Source organism: Harmonia axyridis, chromosome 3 (assembly GCF_914767665.1).
Source record: "Harmonia axyridis chromosome 3, icHarAxyr1.1, whole genome shotgun sequence".
NCBI lineage: Eukaryota > Metazoa > Arthropoda > Insecta > Coleoptera > Coccinellidae > Harmonia > Harmonia axyridis.
The window spans coordinates 11405824-11425379 of record NC_059503.1 but is presented as its reverse complement, the minus strand read 5'-3'; the positions used below and the strand labels follow the sequence as shown (position 1 = coordinate 11425379).

General features: G+C 35.7%; 1 protein-coding gene and 1 long non-coding RNA gene across 20 annotated transcripts in view; one reads left to right on the top strand and one right to left on the bottom strand.

The window, feature by feature from the left end:
- The window catches only part of LOC123674454 (CUGBP Elav-like family member 4), a 645081-nt gene that overhangs the window by 293327 nt on the left and 332198 nt on the right, over window positions 1-19556 (bottom strand). The window contains exon 1 of one of the 19 annotated variants that reach the window (XM_045609316.1): window positions 8262-8397. The exons of the other annotated variants lie outside the window; for them this stretch is intronic. The gene's annotated coding sequence lies outside the window, so the exon portion shown is untranslated. Of the gene's footprint in view, window positions 1-8261; window positions 8398-19556 lie in introns of those variants that run through there. 19 annotated transcript variants of the gene reach the window in all.
- LOC123674455 lies at window positions 12751-13945 on the top strand. The gene is made up of 2 exons (XR_006746663.1): window positions 12751-13057; window positions 13502-13945. It is a non-coding gene; the product is annotated as an uncharacterized LOC123674455 (long non-coding RNA).

Sequence of the window (19556 nt, the reverse complement as noted above, 5' to 3'; positions counted from 1 at the left end):
AGACATTTTAATTACACCACCCCCTTCTGCGTTGCCAAGGCTGTGTTTCTCTTTGCCGACACATAGTTACCTACCTACAGAGGAACACCTGACTGTGACAGAGATGATATGAGGCGGGTCTCATTCGCGATTCTTGATTGTTTCGCTTTCACTATCTCCAGAATGGAGCGATTTGAGACTGAGATTGAGTTTGGAAATAAGGGGTTGGATAAAATGGAAAGCACAAAGGGTGGGTTCGGATCTTATGGGTGAGGCTGATGGAAGATATGGCAACCTTGAGAATTTCGGTTTCATTATTCAATTTATGATAGGAGTTTAGCCCATGGTATTCGTGTGACAACACTGCTCTTGTCTTTGCTTCAACAGCGAGTATTGAAGATGAAAAATTCGAGGAATCACCTGACTTGGCGTTAAGAGCTTCATCCATAGGAATTCCTTGGAGTCAACAATACATATTCATGAAATGTGATTGATGTTAATGTTGCTGGTTAATTTATCCAGTCTAGATGAAGAGTTCTGTCGGAAGCATTTTCATGGAATTCTGCGAGAATATTGAAGTAATTGAAAATTACAACTTTTTCTTCAATTTACTATGGTTCGAGTGTAAGAAGCTCGAAATTGTTTTGTTGCAACTACACTCGAAATCTCAGCCTGGTTGCATCTATTGTCACTGGTATATTGAGTTTTTGTCCGATATCCTACTTCTTCTTTCTCAGTTTCTGATGACGCGATGAAAATATAGCATGTTGCTTAAAATTGTTATTTTGAATCTAAATACTCGATACTAAATACTTATCTCGAAGAAATACAGAGTTACAAAATTATCAGAAAGAAATAGACAAAAAAGTATACATGCAAAAGATATAGGTAGATAGATAGTGGAGGTTTTGACATACTGATGTCATAATTTAGATATTTATATTTGATGGCTCTCATCAAGTAGACTCATTTGAACTTATAACTGGAATTAATCATAAATGGAATAGAGCCAACATTAATCGACAGATAAATTCGAATTGTCTGAAATCGTTATTTTAATTGTACATGGTGATTTGCATATTTATTTCACAGAAGAGTAATATAGAAGATCTATGACGACCTTTTGAGATTGCTATCTCTGTAAATCTCACCAGAGAAACTTTCTTTTCAGTTAGGCTACGGTGTTCTGAAATGCAAGTTAGCGGTAAGAATATACAAGTTGCAAGGTTGTGAATTCAATAAGGTTCTTGAACTATTAGACATTGATGAGGAAAAATTGTATTTTAAATACCAAAATTCCAGAGCGTACGTATCTTTCCTTATAATTTCTATTTCTAGTCTTTTCAGGCAAAAAGTATATATCAGGAAGACATATCATATAGTAAAAGTTCTTGCACAATGATGGAATAATTTTGATATTCATATTAAATACACTCATATGACCTTTATGAGTTACAGTTATGATTGTTTGCCAGCGTATTCATGAGTTTGGAGTGAACCTAACCCATAGATATATTTAGCTATTGGACCATATTTACATAGTCCTCAGATGTACCTGTCCCATAGACCTTCAAACTTCATAGATCAATCTGGTTTTCTCCACCCTTCTTGCATGTCTTCATCACAATATTCTATAGGTGAATGTGAGAATTATCCAGTTGAATATTCGATCAGATTCGTTTGAATCCATAGTAAATTGAAAGCAATGAGGAGAGTGCTTGACAGTTTGGATAGACGGTAAAAACACAACGATATGGCCAAAAACAAATTTGAAATTGATGGTGCCTGGAAAAATCATTTCAGTATAGCTCATACTTTCATTATGTATGATTTTTCATTCACTCCGAGTTCCCTTCGTCATTCATCATCTTCTCATAACCGAAACCTCTTGAGATAACCTCATCTGAAGCTCGGAAAAGCGTAGTACACGAAACAAAAGCCGCATCAGTCTTGGGTTTTTTGTGCACTCGAAACCAAGAGAATAATAAATGTCAATTTCCTCTTATTGAGTACTGAGACGAGAGAGTATACGCAGAATGGTACAGCGAACATGTTACCCCCAGAATCTGAATTGAAGTTTGTAGTAATTTATCTCTCGAAAACCTGCTCCGGTATCAAAGGAAGGCAGCGCTAGTCGTGTGACGGCGTATAAGCAAAATATTTCACGGCAATTAAAACACGTCTTCAGCGGATTTTGACACGAAAGGGGAAATAACGAGTTTTGTTATGAAGTTTAATAGGAGCCCGGGTTTTCTTGCGCGTAGGATGTTCGTATTTTGGGTTAGTGTGGCGCGGGGAATAGAAATGCAAGAAACAGGCGTCGTTTTACCTCTAAACGACATTGTGTGTTAAAAGGGATTACCACCACGTGGCTTTCCGCCATCAATCAAATATTAGGTACCGATTTATTTCCCCTCTGGCGTTCCTGCAATGACTAAACTTCATACGGTGTATGAAGTTGTACATTCACTTCATGTTCTTTTCGAAGCATATAAGTAGAGGGCGGCACTGTACGACGGTCAATTATTTTTTTCACAGAATTATAATTCTTCTAATTGTCATTCACTGTACATGAATGTTTGAAGAAACTATGTTAAAAAACACATAAAAATCGGTGGTTGTAAGAGGAATAATCTGTAATTTCGTTTTGAACTGAGCAGTCACGTGGTGATATTCCATCTGTTTTATTTTATCTCTAATGGAGTTCCATCAATTAAAATCCGAATCCATTGAAAAAGTACCAGGTTTTTCACCATAATTTGACCCCCCCTTTAACTTTGTTACTAAAAGAGGTACAAAAAAATGTTTTCTACAAAAGTTTCATAAAATCGACTAGTGTTTTTCAAAATGATTTCACAAAACGAAATATTTACAGAGTGAGCAACATATTGATAGCAACTTCATTTTTTCAAATGGAATACCCTGTATATTTTTCTATATTTGACTAGCTCTTTTTCCCCTGATTTCAAATATATAACATATGTTCGGCCTATCTCTCTTATTCTGAGTACCACAGAGTTTAAAATTTTAAGAACCACCTAGCATGCTCAGTAATCAGTTTTCAAGTGGTAGGCTGCGATAACTCAAAATGATCTTTTTTGAGTTATCTCGTTGGCAACGATATGACAGATAGTCGAATTGCTAACGAGATAAATCAAAAAAGATCATTTTGAGTTATCGCAGCCTACCACTTGAAAACTGCCAGCTTGCATGCCAGGTGGTTCTTAAAATTTGAAACACTGTGGTACTCAGACTAAAAGAAATAGGCCAAACATATGTTATATATTTGAAATCAGGGGAAAAAGAGCTATTCAAATATAGAGAAATATACAGGGTGTTCCATTTGAAAAAATGAAGTTGCTATCAATATGTGGCCCACTCTGTATATAAATCGTTTTGTGAAATCATTTTAAAAAACACTAGTCGATTCCGTGAAACTTTTTGTAGAAAACATTTTCTTGTACCTCTTTTAGTGGAAAAGTTGAAACCCGGTACATGTTACATAAAATTTACTATGATGTCATCATGATGAGAGGTTCTGATGATACGATCTTTTAGGATTTGGCAGGAACATTCAATTTATTTCGATTTTTTGCTTGAATTTTCTATAGTTTTAGTGACGCAATCGTCAAGAAATTTTGTGTACATCTTGAAACCGTTATTGTACATCGACATACAATATTTATATTCAGTATAATGTATATGAAATTCTGTGAAAGGCTTGGAAATGTTATTCTAAATCTAACTGCAAAATTTCAACAGCGATATATACACAATCCCTGGTCAGATTAGTCCAGTTGAAAAATTTGATTATGGTGTTCGAAATCCGAACCTACCCTGAAAATTAAAAGGTTCTAGTGACGGTTACGTCATCAGTCTCAAAATTCTATTATTTCAGACATAGTGAGATAACAAAGCGATCATTCAAAAACAAAGTGGATGAATTACATAAAAAGTTCTATACGAATTAGTTCATTTCATGTAATTGATCATGATAGCGTAATACACATTTCTAGGTAATTGATCCTAATCGAAATACAGTCACGTAACTTTCCTGTTGGCAGTATTTTCGATTACTTCGTTTCCTTGTATGTATTAAATAATCGGAGTTCGATTTTCCTATATTATGATTGTGATGATAATTTCAATTGAATGATTACTGAACGATAAATGTTGACCTTTATGCGTGTTCAGAGTGTTTTGCTAATACCTGTTGTTTTAAATAATGTCATCAATCCGAAAAATTTTCCTTATTTGTTCTGAAGGAAAAACATTTCGTGGAATAAAAATTCCTTGTATGAATATATTTCGAAATTTAATTATTGGACAAATCGTAACTTAGAACGAAGAACATATACAGCAGAACAAAACCACTGTACTCTAATGCAACCTTGGTTTATTTGTAAATGGCCAGAATGAGTTTGATGAAGTTCTCTTCAAGACACCTTAATGGTACTAGTGCATCAATTTTGAATTGGAAAGTCTAAGAAGTGAATAGATTTGTTTGATAAAATCAAGAACATACTTTTTACAAGGTCTTTCTTACACAGTATGACCGACTCATAAATCACCAAATCTAGCAGACTCTAACAAGACTGATATTATGGATGTTAATACTCTGAAGAGTTGAACGAAGTCATGGACACCTCAAAATGAATGTTTAATATTAATTTTATAAATGCCAAGACGGTTTCCACCATGGAATCAAGAAGTTTGGCAAAGGTCTCAATAATATAAATTATATGATTCTTTACAGATCAGTTTTCTTTTTCAGCTCTCAATCTACTACAAGCAGATCATTAAAATTTATTTATTTGATATTAAGATCAAATCGGAAAGCCTCATTATCAGTAAATCTCATGGCAATACCAGACACGTGGAGCTTGACCTCATACAGTTATAGAACATTAGAACATTTATGACGAAAATACTAATCCCCTTCCGATGATAGTTAACAAGGGACATAAATTGAGCTTCCACATGTTACAGTTACAGAACATGTAACTATAATGACCAAAAATACTGTTCCCCTTCAAAGAATATAAGGGATATAAATGATTGTTCCTAAATACCATTAATGACGAATTAATGAGAAGGAATAAGCATAAGCAAGAAAATAACGGTGTCAGTTAATAACATTACATGAATAATATACTGAAGGATTTAATAAATTATGATGTCGTTGGGGAAATAATGACAGTAATGGTACTGCTATGAGTGATAGTAATAAAAAAACAGATTGATTCTGAGCTTCAACTCACCATAACGGCAATCACATCTGACACTTATTTGAAATGGATGTTAACTTACTATTTTACGAAAAAATGCAATAACTGCAATCAAACCTGGTATTATAAAAATGCACAAGCATCAACGTCAACTCAACTCAATCTAACAGAGATGCATCACGTTTTACCAAGGTCGATGCAACACGTTTGATAATGATCGATGCAACACGTTAGCCCTAGATCGATGCACCAGGTTGAAATCTATGTAGTTGCCACGAGTTATATGTTCAGATCTTCAAATGGGCCGATGATGAAACTGATTGAACATGCTGTGGGGCACTTTTTAGAACTATGATCTTCCCAAATCATCGGAAGATTGGTATTATATATTTTTCAATTATACTTTTGATCTATATTTTATATGAGCAATGGATAAAGTGTTAAGATTATTATGTGCATTAATTTTGTCGAGATGATTAGAGATTGAAGTTGAGGAAATAATGACAGTAATGGTGATGCCATGAGTGATAGTAATAAAAAACAGATTGATTCTGAGCTCCAACTCACCATAGCAGCAATAACATCTGACACTGATTTGAAATGGATGTTAACTTACTATTTTACGAGAGAATGCATCAACTGCAATCAAACTTGGTATTACAAAATGCACAAGCACTCAACGTTAACTCAACTCAATCCAAAAGAGATGCACCACGTTTTACCAAGGTCGATGCAACACGTTTGATGATGATCGATGCAACACGTTAGCCCTAGATTGATGCACCAGGTTGAAATCTATGTAGTTGCCACGAGCTATATGTTCAGATCTTCAACTGGGCCGATGATGAAACTGATTGAATATGCTATGGGACACTCTCAGAACTTTGATCATCCCTACATCATCCGAATATTGGTGTTTTATATTGTTTTAATTATATATTTAATCTTTATTCCCTGTGGGCAATGGATGAATTGTGAACCTCATGCAGTTACAAAACATTAGAACATTTATTACAGAAATACTAATTCCCTTCCGAGGATAGTTACCAAGAGACATAAATTGAGCTTCCACATGTTAAGTTACAGAACATGAAACTATAATGACAAAAATAGTGATCCCCTTCAATGAATGGAAAGCAAGGGATATAAATGATTGTTCCTAAATATCATTAATGACAAATTAATGAGAAGGAATAAGCATAAGCAAGAAAATAACGGTGTCATTCAATAACATTACATGAATAATATACTGTAGGATTTAATAAATTATGATGTCAGGCTCGTTGGGGAAATAATGACAGTAATGATACTGCTATGAGTGAGTAATAAAAAAACAGATTGATTCTGAGCTTCAACTCACCATAACAACAATAACATCTGACACTAATTTGAAATGGACATAAACTTACTATTTAACGAAAAAATGCATCAACTGCAATCAAACCTGGTATTATAAAATGCACAAGCATTCAACGTCAACTTAACTCAATCCAAAAGAGGTGCACCACGTTTTACCAAGGTCGATGTAACACGTTTGATAATGATCGATGCAATACGTTAGCCCTAGATCGATGCACCAGGTTGAAATATATGTAGTTACCACAACTTATATGTTCAGATCTTCAAATGGGCCATTAATGCAACTAATTGAACATGCTGTGGGACACTTTCAGAACTTTGATTTTCCCAAATCATCGGAAGCTTATTATATATTTTTAATTATACTTTTGATCTATATTTTATATGAGCAATGGATAGAATATTAAGATTATTATGTGCATTAGTTTTGTCGAGATGATTAGAGATTGAAGTTGAGGAAATAATGACAGTAATGGTACTGCTATGAGTGATAGTAATAAAAAAAACAGATTGATTCTGAGCTTCAACTCACCATAACAGCAATAACATCTGACAATTATTTGAAATGGATATAAACAAACTATTCAACGAAAAAATGCATCAACTGCAATCAAACCTGGTATTATAAAATGCACAAGCACTCAACGTCAACTCAACTCAATCCAAAATAAATGCACCACGTTGTAACAAGGTCGATGCAACACGTTAGCCCTAGATCGATGCACCAGGTTGAAATCTATAAACATACCACGACTTATATGTTCAGATCTTCAAATGGGCCAATGATGAAACTGATTGAACATGCTGTGGGACACTTTCAGAACTCTGATCTTCCCAAATCATCGGAAGATTGGGATTATGTATTTTTCAATTATAGTTTTGATCTATATTTTATATGAGGAATGGATAGTGTCAAGATTATTATGTGCATTAGTTTTGTCGAGATGATTAAATATTGAAGTTGAGGAAATAATGACAGTAATGGTAATGTCTTGAGTGATAGTAATAAATAAACAAATTGATTCAGAGCTTCAACTCACCATAACAGCAATAACATCTGACACTTATTTGAATTGGATGTTAACTTACTATTTTACGAGAAAATGCATCAACTGCAATCAAACCTAGTATTTTAAAATGCACAAGCACTCAACGTCAACTCAACTCGATTCAAATAGAGATGCACCACGTTTTACCAAGGTCGATGCAACACGTTTGATAATGATCGATGCAACACATTAGCCCTAGATCGATGCACCAGGTTGAAATCTATGTATTTGCCACGAGTTATATGTTCAGATCTTCAACTGGGCCGATGATGAAACTGATTGAACATGCTGTGGGGCAACTTTGATCATCCCTACATCATCTGAAGATTATATATTGTTTAATTATATTTTAGATCTTTATTCCATGTGGGCAATGGATGAATTGTGGTGATATTTAGGTGCATGAATTTTGTCGACATGATTAGAGACTGAAATTGGACTATTTAAGTTGAATTGAAGCTCCAAATACATAGTTTTTATCGATATACCGGAAAATTATTTTTTCAAATTTTTCTTGGATCCGGCTCGAAGGACCAAAAAATTATATCGAGCATAACTAGCATAGGTTCTATTGCAAGCCAAGCGTGTCTTGTTCGCTCTACGCATTCCTGAAAAAATGTAGAAGTCAAAAATTACTAAGTTGTACCTGATTCTCCGAAAGTAGTTTAATTAAAGTTAACAGTCCATGGAGATGATATATGATTTGGGGGGCGCGTATTGTGGGGCGCCGCGTGCGATCGTCTCTTGTCGCAATACTGGAACGCACACCGTGGGTAAGCGCGTGCGAGATGCTGTGGAACTAGCAACAGGCGATAAAGCGGCGCCAGTATTGCTTGGGAGGAGCCGACGGATTTTGACGTCACCACGCGCCGAGGCGTTGCGCGCCGGCGCCATGCCGAGGCTTGGTTACGTCGCCGTGGCGACGGCGCCCGCCCGCGTGTGGAGTGCGTGGCCGTGGCAACGCGTTGGCCGCCAGCTTCGCGGACAGGATCTTTCATCTGCAGGTGAAAAATTTGATACGCGATAATATGTGTTCGCATTGTTTATTTTTCTTCCGGATTCTCGTCGGTGCCGAAGGGGGGCAGATGAAATGGGTTATATTTCCGGTCGGATGATTTTGAGACGTTTCGCTCATGCAAGACTAAATATCGTGAGCGATGTTCGTTATCTCTTAATGTGTCGTTCGTTTTTGGTTTATGTTCCGAAATAAAATATCACTCTGAAACAGATTCTACTGGAGATCCTATTCGTGCAGGGTTTTCGATTTCTTCGCCAAGAAAAAAATTTAAAAACACAAACAAAGTCAGTGGCGTACTTTTATTTCAATATTGTTGGCTTTGATGCCCAGTGAAACGCCACTTGACCTAATAATTTCAATCTTGATAGAGCTGAATGAGCAGCCTCTCACTCCGAATAAATGTTATAAATTTCAACCAAATAATTTCAAGAATATTCATAATATCTTACAAATACCGGTTTTTTTTTTCAATTCTGTATCTCCGAAACGGATCAACTCCAGACGTATCTCTCAATGAACTTTTTTAAAACCACCAGGGTCGGCACGGGTACTTTTGGCGCCAAAACCAAATAATGTTTCAGATCAGAAACCGATGTTCAAAAAACGTCTTTATTTGAGGGGTCTGAGACGAATAATTTAGGAGATATAACGATTTTTGGATGGAAATTCAATTTTTTCCCAAATTTCGAGTTCGAATTTCCTCAAAACTGTGAGGTCTACGCAAAATCGGTGAGCAGTGCCAGAATTGACGATCCCTGATTACCTAATTTCGATCTCACCTGAAAAATTTGTTGTCGAAAAATTTTCGTAAAATTTTCCATACCTAACGCTTAGAAAATTTTCAAAAAAATAAAAGTTCCTTCATGGGAATATTGTATAATTTTATTGATTGATTCTACCATGTAGATGGCGATTAGTACATTATTTCAGAAATTATAGGTAAAAATTTGAAATTTTCGAAAAAAAATGGATGAACTTCCCGAGGCTGCAACTTATCCTGGACGTAAGCTACGCTCTTGAACCCTCACTTCGTTTCAGATCAGAACCCGATGTTCAAAAAACGTTCGTCTGTGACGAATAATTTAGGAGATATGTATAACGATTTTTGGATGGAAATTCAATTTTCTCCTCAATTCAATTCATAAACGCTGCCCCATATATGCTCTTGAATCGAGGCCAATCTCCACTCTCAACAGTCTCAACTATATTCGTTATATTTACATTCAACCGCATTTTGACTTCCACTTGATAGGTAGCAATCGTGCCGCCTCTAATGGTATTATTTCTAATCTTGTTAAATAGGTATACAATTTCTATGAATATATACAGTTGGATTCATCAAAACACAAGCATTACAGTCGAAACCATTACCATATATGAAATTAACTAATGGCCTTCATACATAACACTTTCTTTGACGCTTCTTTCAAAGACGTACCTACTAAGCAAGTGATGTTTATGAGAGTTTTCATATAAAGGGTGTTTTTTTTAGAGCTATAGAACTTTCAATTGCAATAAAACAACGATGGATTATTCGATTGACATGAATTTTATTTATCCGCAAGATAATCTTGTGGCATTACATTTAAAATATGATTTCTGGCATATGACCGCCACGGCTGTCTCGGATGTAGTCCAATCTGGACGTCCAATTTTCGATGACTTTTTCCAACATTTGTCGCACTATATCGGCACTAACACGGCGAATGTTGTCTTCCAAATGGTCAAGGGTTTGTGGCTTATCCGCATAGACCAATGACTTTATATAGCCCAACAGAAAGTAGTCTAGTGGTGTTAAATCACAAGACCTTGGAGGCCAATTCACAGGTCCAAAACGTGAAATTAGGCGGTCACCAAAAGTGTTTTTCAATAAATCGATTGTGGCACGAGCTGTGTGACATGTTGCGCCGTCTTGTTGGAATTACAGCTCCTGGACATCATGGTTGTTCAATTCAGGAATGAAAAAGTTAGTAATCATGGTTCTATACCGATCACCATTGACTGTAACGTTCTGGTCATCATCGTTTCTGAAGAAGTACGGACCAATGATTCCACCAGCCCATAAAGCGCACCAAACAGTCAGTTTTTCTAGATGTAACGGTGTTTCGACATACATTTGAGGATTAGCTTCACTCCTAATGCGACAGATTCGTTTGTTGACGTAGCCATTCAACCAGAAGTGCGCTTCATCGCTAAACAAAATAAAATGGACGTAATGCGCGATACGTATTCCGCACAGAACCATTATTTTCGATATAAAATTGCACTTTTTACAAGCGTTGTTTAGACGTGAGTCTATTCATGATGAATTGCCAAACCAAACTGAGAATAAATCACTTGAAAGCTGTTAAATCGGTCGCCATCTTGAACAGAAATGCCAACTTAAAGTTATATACCTCGAAAAAAAACACCCGTTAGTAATAAGAGAAGCCTATCACATTTCGAATTTTAATGGATCGAGAATATCCTCTTCCATAGTTGAACAGTGTAGTAGAATACATAACAACTAACCGAAACTCCCAACACCGCTGTTTCGCACAGCACAATGGCATGCTTCCATTTCACGGCAAGCCAGGCGGACATTTCATGTCCAGAAAATCGATACTCTACTAAACGATAATTTATGTGATATTCAATGGGTAACTTCAATTCTACGAGCACCATAAATGTTCGAAGAGTTACCAAGTTAAGTACGGTCAGGTGTCCCTGTTACGCCAACATTATAAGGGCGTTCACGCCGTTAGGGCTGTCCAACTGTCAAACTTCCCTAAAATGGTTGTTTACAACCTCCGGATAGATGTCCTTTTTGCTCGTTAAATATTGACAGGTGTATTTCGGATGACATGAGTGGGGCCCATTTGGTGAAGCGTTCTAAGAGGAAACGCAGTGATGGGTTCCAGTCGAAGAATAAGGATTTTTGGACGAAAACTCGTTACGGAAGTTTTAATGGTGTATTTGATAGTTTATTGCGGCCATCATGGTTATTAATGGGAAGTTGAGCCAACATAACCTCTGTCATAACCTACTTGTAATCCTCGGAAGAGTTAATGATAGTGGGGGATATAGATATATCTATCGATATTTTGAACTGATCCATAGTTTTAATGATATTGAGGGGTTTTGTTTCCAGGGAGATGAATTTGAGCTTGCTGAGTTGGCAACCTTGTGGAACATTGACTTATGATAAGGGATTAGACAATCAGTACGGATTACCTTATTACATCTATCGTTCTCTGAACTCCTCCTGTTTGGATCAATATGAGTCTGGGAATAATTTCTGTTCTTCTCATTATGCTTATTTCAATTCTCATCGAAAGTGGAATATATAATGATAATAATAATATTTATTCACCATTTCCATTTTGAATATACAATAGTCTTTTAGCTAATGATAAACAATATAGAATCCCCACAAAAGGATAAACCTGTGTGTGGGTTGTTTCATTTAAAAAAAAACATAATCATGGGTCACAACCATAGAAAAAAAAACATATCATTTTGAAAACAAAACAAACCGCAATGGGATTATCGTGAACAAACTGCGAAAATCAAGTCAACAAAAAAGCAAGAAAAGAACTATGTACATATATCACGTTTAAAATCACCTATGAATAATATAAAACAATCGCAATAGGTGACTGTGTCATACATCAGTTATACATCGATATAACAAACAAACAAATAATATGTAGCACTACACCATTTCTCAGTCCAACAACGATGTTGAGCTCTTTACACTGAGTTGTTTTCTCCTTCATTATGTTCGATTCTGTGAAGTATGATTTGCAAATCTCCCCAGTTAAAATTATTCAGGTAAGAAAACTACTTCACCTGAATCCAGAAGAGGAATGAGGAAAAAGTATTGAAAAGGATATAAAATTCACGAACGTATAAAAGTGTCCCAAGCCAATTTAGTTTTCCATAGTGTTCAACATGAATAGGTAACTTGATTCTGGATATCAAGCTTTAATATTCTCGGTAGATGTTTGAGAAAAAAACCGATATGAAAGAGATCTTTCATCTACCTTTGAGTTACAGTGCATCACGTCACTGAGCCAAAGAAGATGTAGGTGATAATCTAAAAGAAGAAAAATAAAGAAAATTTCGAACTGTAACGATACGATCGTTACAACTTTCTTTCTTTTCAAAATTTAAATTTATTCATTACATATTGGTTGTACCGCCACTGCATTTGTACGTGTATCGAAGAATTCAGATTTGCAGATGGGCGCATGTTTTCAATCTGATAAGATATTAATCGGTTATTCGAAGATTTTATTCTTTCTTTTCTGCTTTGTCTGGTGAATGAAATAAGTCATCAGAGTTGAGTTCTTGATATAGATATTTTTTCTGTTTTAAATTTTGAGATTCAGTTAATATTTCATAGTTTCTATTGGTTTAGTGAAACTCAATTAAAAATTGAGGTAAGATACCTATATATTTTAAAATGTATATTTTTTTTTTTTTTTGCAATCTCCTCTGCCCAACAAAGATTCTTTTTTCTTTCAACCAAATTTCGATTCATCCTTGCCGTTCAGGTTCATTTTCATTCGCTTCAAAATTAATTTTTCTTATAGATTTCATTATTTAGATCATTTTCATATTCAAAATCTCACGCCATATAAAATAAATCTTCCATTCAATTCAATTCACTCATTAAAAATTTTTCATTTTCTCATTCAAAATTTAATATAACAGTTGAAATCAGTTCCAATTTTATTTGCTAGATTATTATTTTTTTTTGAAAAATGGCTGTCGATTCACATATGTAATTTTTTATACTTGAGTACACAACTTTTTATGTGAAACATGGACGGCAAGGACAATATATTCTACTGAACGGTCTCTGAAAGAAATTAATTTTCCAGTTTTTGGGTGAAGCCCAGAATTTCGATTTTGAACATATATTTCCAAGATTGAACTTCGTTGACCAACATCCAGCTTCGAAGGGTCCATCACACCTGAAAACTGTGGTCATAAGAACCTGGAAATCCTTATATGGTGCTGTGACAGTATCGTACCAAATCAGATGGTTCTTCGTGCATGGGAGCACTTCATCTGGATTTTAAATGCTAATGGAAGTATTCTGCTATGTATTTTGTAATTTCATTTGATATCCAATTTATATAATTTCGTATGCTCTATTTCATTTTTCATTTGAGACATTTCGCTTCGAAGCTATTCATAATAATTTTCATTGTTGAGATTCAATTGTAAGCAGCTATTTTTCAATATTTCACTCTTAACTTTTCATTACAATTTGATCAATTTAGTGGATCATTTCATCTTATTAATAAATCTCTGAAAGTGGATGGGTTTGTTTTTGTGTGGGAACCAAAGCCTTCGAAATTGCTTTCTTTTTTTTTTGAAAATAGGTTCCGGGCTAGCTACAACCTATTAACCCCGACCACCTCTCCGACTGAAGCTAGTAAGTAACAGATCTCTGAAGAGAGGAGAAACACTTAATTGGTTACAGAACACCAATTCGTAATTGTCATCCAGAGGCTGTAGACCCTAATCGTCTCTATAGATCTAATCACATTAGTGCTCTAAAAATATTGAGAAGAAGTAAGAATGTAAATTCTGACAATTTTGGCACAAAATTACGTTAACATACCTCTTTTGTATGTATAGTATGTTGAATGAAACAAGAGGCCATTGGAAGGTGGTAAACAACCATGGCAGAAATATTGAATTCGAAAAAAATTAGTGGCCATGAAAAATTCTACATTTTTATTGTCACAATCGAAGTTATCGGATATAGATCTTAAAAGATTGAAGAAGGTAATTTTTTATTCTGTGGAAATTCTAGTCTTCTTGGTCGTAAACAATGTTTTGTAATATGGTCTTATTAAGCATCATCTAAAGTAGTTAGTAGATAATGAAGTGGACTGCTAAAACAGGCAAATAAGCATCTTGAATCAATAGCATTAAAAGGACAATTCTCGAACACAAGATAAATAGCTGATAAATGGTTTCGAAATGAAGTACATTCTGAACCTTACTACCTTTGTAGTGCTACTTTGCTACTGGATTGGGAGGCAGAAGGTTCTTAGTGACAATTCCTGAGTCTGCTTGGAAATACATAATGATGACTTTATGGTTACACGTAGACCTGAAGGACGTCACATTATGCAGTGTTCTGTTGAGCAACATGTGCACCTCACTGTAGAGTTTATAATACGAGGTGCTACAGTTTATGGAAACATGTCTCAGTTGGTATTCATCCAAGGCAATATGAATGCTTATCTTAATTCAAACAAAGTGACTAATGTACTCACATTGTAAGGCATTCTATGAAGGAAGTATGTACCTCGAAGAGGCTACCCAGATCTCCCTAACTTTCGCTTTTTGTGGGTAAATGGGTAGAAGACTGAAGCAATTTACCAGCCCTTCACAAATTCTCGTAAAATGACAAAGTAGTTGGGATCACCTTGTAGAATCCATACTGGGAACAGTGTCAAACTAATAAAGATGAAGTGACACATCATTAATGAAAAATATAACAGCTGAAGCTTTCCGTGAAGCTTCATGGAAAAACTTCGAAGCCTTCCGATTGTTGCACTTTTCATGTCACAGAAAGTATATATCGGTTTTTCTCGTGTCAAAGAGTTCCCCGAAAAATAAAAAACATATCACAACTCCGATTCTTGGAATCAGAATTCAATTCGATGAAATATTCGATATTCGAATTGTATTTCAAACGACTCCTACATCCCGGATAATTGGCAGTTACGAATTCTGCACCACCTGTTTTCAGTTCATCCCAACGGTTGATCCCCTGATTCGCGATCTGCCGCGTTGCCCTCGATTGCGCTGTTTCCATTCCCTCTGTCTCCCTAGTAACCAGACGAATAACTGGCTCATTACAACGACTTGAACATTCCTCATTGATGCTTCCAATAAGCTGAAAGTGGCAGTCATGTAGAAAACATGCTGCCGTTACCATAACAACTGTTTATAATGAATCTCCTCCTAATTAGCCTGCTATAGATACGGGATTTGTAATGGCACGGACAATCGTTCAAGGTGCACTCGATTCTTCTACTGCTATAATATTCGAGATCGCTTTCGATCGCTTTCTTTTGATAACTTTCCGGATGAGATCTCTCCGTTTATCTGAGTGATTTAATTGGCGTCATCTTCGAATGCCTGGGAAAAGTCGACCAATTATCATGTAGTTTCCGATTCAAGGCTTTGGATTTATATTTCAACTGAAAGAATTTCCAAGTTCAGGAATTATGCATGTTTCAATTATTTTGTTTAGTGCAATGTATTACTTCCGAAAGTGAGGATTTTTACGTCTGGATGTGCCTATACTATTACGAGTCATGACCATTGATTCAATTTAAAAAAAATAAATCTACAAATATAAATATCAATAATAAAAAAATTCCAAAACGTAAATGTGTCTTTATTCAGTTATTCAATTCACTAACCGTTTACTCAATTCGTACAGTTTTGGATAATTCATTTCATCATGATTGGTTTTCAATAATTTGTCAATTTGGAATTGTATTTCTCGAGAAAAAAGTATATATCAAATTGTGAAGGTTTTAGCACAATGTTGTCATGATTTCGATACATATATCAAATCCCCTTCATCGAGTATTTAACCATTTAACTTTCATAATTTATATTATTGAGATATTAATCGGTCCGAATCCACAATAATTTGAAGTATGTTCATTCGATGTTTGATGTTACATAAATGTTACATAAAATGTGGGTACAGAATTCGACTGTATGGTTAATAGGCTTATTTAATAGAGTTCAATGTAGTTTATGAGCGTTTATTTGTTTTAAAAATAATTGATAATGAACTAGAGGAGAAATGAAAAATTTAATTTTCTAGTCTGAGTCTGCGCTCTTGAGTAACAAATGAAACGTGAATATTGGTCTTTATCCCATCCGTATTATTTAAAACTCTCATTAAAATCTATAAAAGCATTCAAGAGTTCTACCGGTTGATAATTTTTGTGGGAATCCATAAAACACTCTGTATCTCATAAACGAATAGACTTAGAATAATTTCCAATAGTGATTAAGACTATAAAAATTGTCCCACACTCATATTGAAAGCATATACTGCATATACACACACTTTAATTTAGTGTACTTTCTATTTACCGCACACCGAGCGTCCACTACTTATTTCCACCCTGAGCACCCAAAAGTAGCCTCCTATCAAAATAATAGATGGTTCTTTCAAAACAGGTAGGCAAATAAAAGCCCATGACATGTTTGGAAGCCACTCCACGAAAGCCTTATATAAAAGTGCATACGAGGCACGGTAAACAAAGCCATAAAGACTAAAGGATATCCAGACCTCTTCGAGCACCCATTGAAGAACGAGCCAACTTTCGTAATCATCTTACGTAGCTAACGTATTTAATGCTACAAGGTTCTAAGAGTATCCACCTTATCGACCAGAATATTTTCCTTTTGCTCATTTTCTTTAATCTTTATAGTTGGAACTTCACTCTGTTATTCCTTCTCCGCTGGCCTGAATACTCCGGGATGTTTGTCGGAGGAAGTTCGGATGAATCAAGGGTAGTTAGGGTTTCCTATTTTTCATTGAAATCGAAGATTCGACAGATATTCCGAGGAGCTGCCCTAGGTTCCCGGTTTGTTATGGAAATTCGTCAATAAATGTCTATGTATTAGATTTATGGAAACGATAAATCTTGCGTAGGTGGTGTAGGTCGTTTTTTGGAATTTTTCGGAGCAGTTTTTTCCGATTCATATTGAAGGGTTTGTTTTTGTTTGGATGTGATTGATTCATGATATTTATATATAATGGTTCAGTTTTTTTAGAATTGGTATTCAAAAGGAACTGAGAGGCTGTAGATTAGCAGTTTAGGTGGCATAATAATAGATTTTTAAAATAGTAGGAACATATAATCATCAGATAATCAATTTATATGGAATCCTCCAAATATATAAAAAGTTTTGAACGAATTGCATACATTCAGCTAAAATCTGAAATTCAAACATATCGAGTTTCAATGCAAGTCTTTTAAATGTTGAAATCACACAAGACCAGGATTGGCCATAGTAGAAATAAAGTTTTTTATGAAGATAGGGATGTAGCTCCCAAATTATAATCTTTATTTAGGGGGGTCAGCTCCGGACATTTGCACACTATGTGTTCAGCTGTTTCTATTTCCTTTCCGTAGAGCCTGCAGATCTCACCAACTGACTTATCCATATAGAACAAAAGGTATTAGAACTGACAGTGTCCTGTCAGCAGTCCCACTATTACCCGAAGCTCAGCTCGTGGTAGCTTCAGGAGCTTCCTGGTAAAGGTCGGTGAAAGCACCACCAATTTCTTTGCCTGAAAGAGACCCGGAGTGTTTCTCCAGAGAGTTTTTTCATTATGCTACTCTCATTGTTGTACCTCTGCCTTACATTGGTCTTTTCAATCCCACAGCAAGGATTAGGACCATAAGGTATTAATCTTGTTGCCCTTTTTTCAAGTTCATCGGCTTTTTCGTTTCCTACAATACCATAATGCCCTGGTATCCTAGTAGAGTTATTTTATTCCCTCTGGTCAGTTGCTTTATGGTATACGGCACTTCCATACCAGTAGAGAACCCTGGCTATATGATTCCACTGATGTCAGCGTGGCCTGACTGTCCCTAGTGCTGTTAAAACGCGCCCCTTTGTGGTTTTTTTTGGAACATTCTTGGGAGCAAGCATAGACAGCTAGTTTCTCGGTTTACAAAAAAGAGGGCTCACTTCCTAGACTTCTAGAGATCATCGTTTTAGGCCCATATACACCAATACCTGTGCCTTTCTGATTTTGATCCATCGATATACTTTATACTTGGACTTTTTGTCCAAGCGATTTACGTTACTTTCATTGTACTGAGACTGATTAAAAAGATTTCAGCAAGGTTTTAGTGTCTACGTGTGAGATGGTATTTCCAAAAATGATTTGAATCCAGTTGGTGTTATGAATGATCGTTCAAATGGAGATTTTTAGTGCACAACTTCTGACTTCATTCATGATCTAGAAAGCATATTGGAAATATGTCTATCAGCACGATGATGCACACCACCACACCGAAGGGAACAAGTATTTGCTTGGTTGAATAAAAATCCGATTTTGTTGTCAGATTTCAATGGCCTAACCCTGCAAATTAATTTGCAATAAATATAATCAAAATAACGTATCCAGGGACCAACAAGTTTAAGATGAAAATATTCAGCAGCGCAACCCTGTGCTCTTCTACACAACGGCTTGACTTGATATTCAAGCTACTTGACTTGGACTTGACTTGAAATCAAATCAAGTTCAGCTCAAGTTGTAGTTTTTCAATGTCAAGTTGAGTATTTATTTATCGAATACTTAACTTAACATTGCAAAACTACTACTTTACTTGAACTTAACTTGCTTTCAAGTCAAGTAGCTTGAATATCAAGTCAAGTATGACAATATGACTAATCAAGTCAAGTATGACAATATGACTAATCAAGTATAGCAGTTGAAAAACTTTACCTGACAGAGTGTTTCCTCGAGTCTTTTTTTTTCGAAACGCTTTCAACGAAGAATATTCCGGATAGAAGTGAACAAATCCGGATTGATCCCGAAACCGCTCATCGACACACAGTCAAACGCTTCAAAACTACCTTGATTGAAGGGTGGAAACGTGGCTCGAAAGCCCCATCGAATGGAGGAGGCAACAAACACACTCCGGAGAATTTCAATAATTGGTTCTTTTGGACCGATGCGAAGCGCCATACATGTTTGATGACTGGTAATGAATGGCCCGCGGCTGGAACACGCGAAAACGACGTAATTAGAAATATTCCACGATTCCGGGAATTCATTAATCTCATACCGGACGCAGTCCGGTTATTCACAATAAATGTGTGTACGTGTGCGCGGGGCCTATATCGTCGCGGTCTCTTAATGAA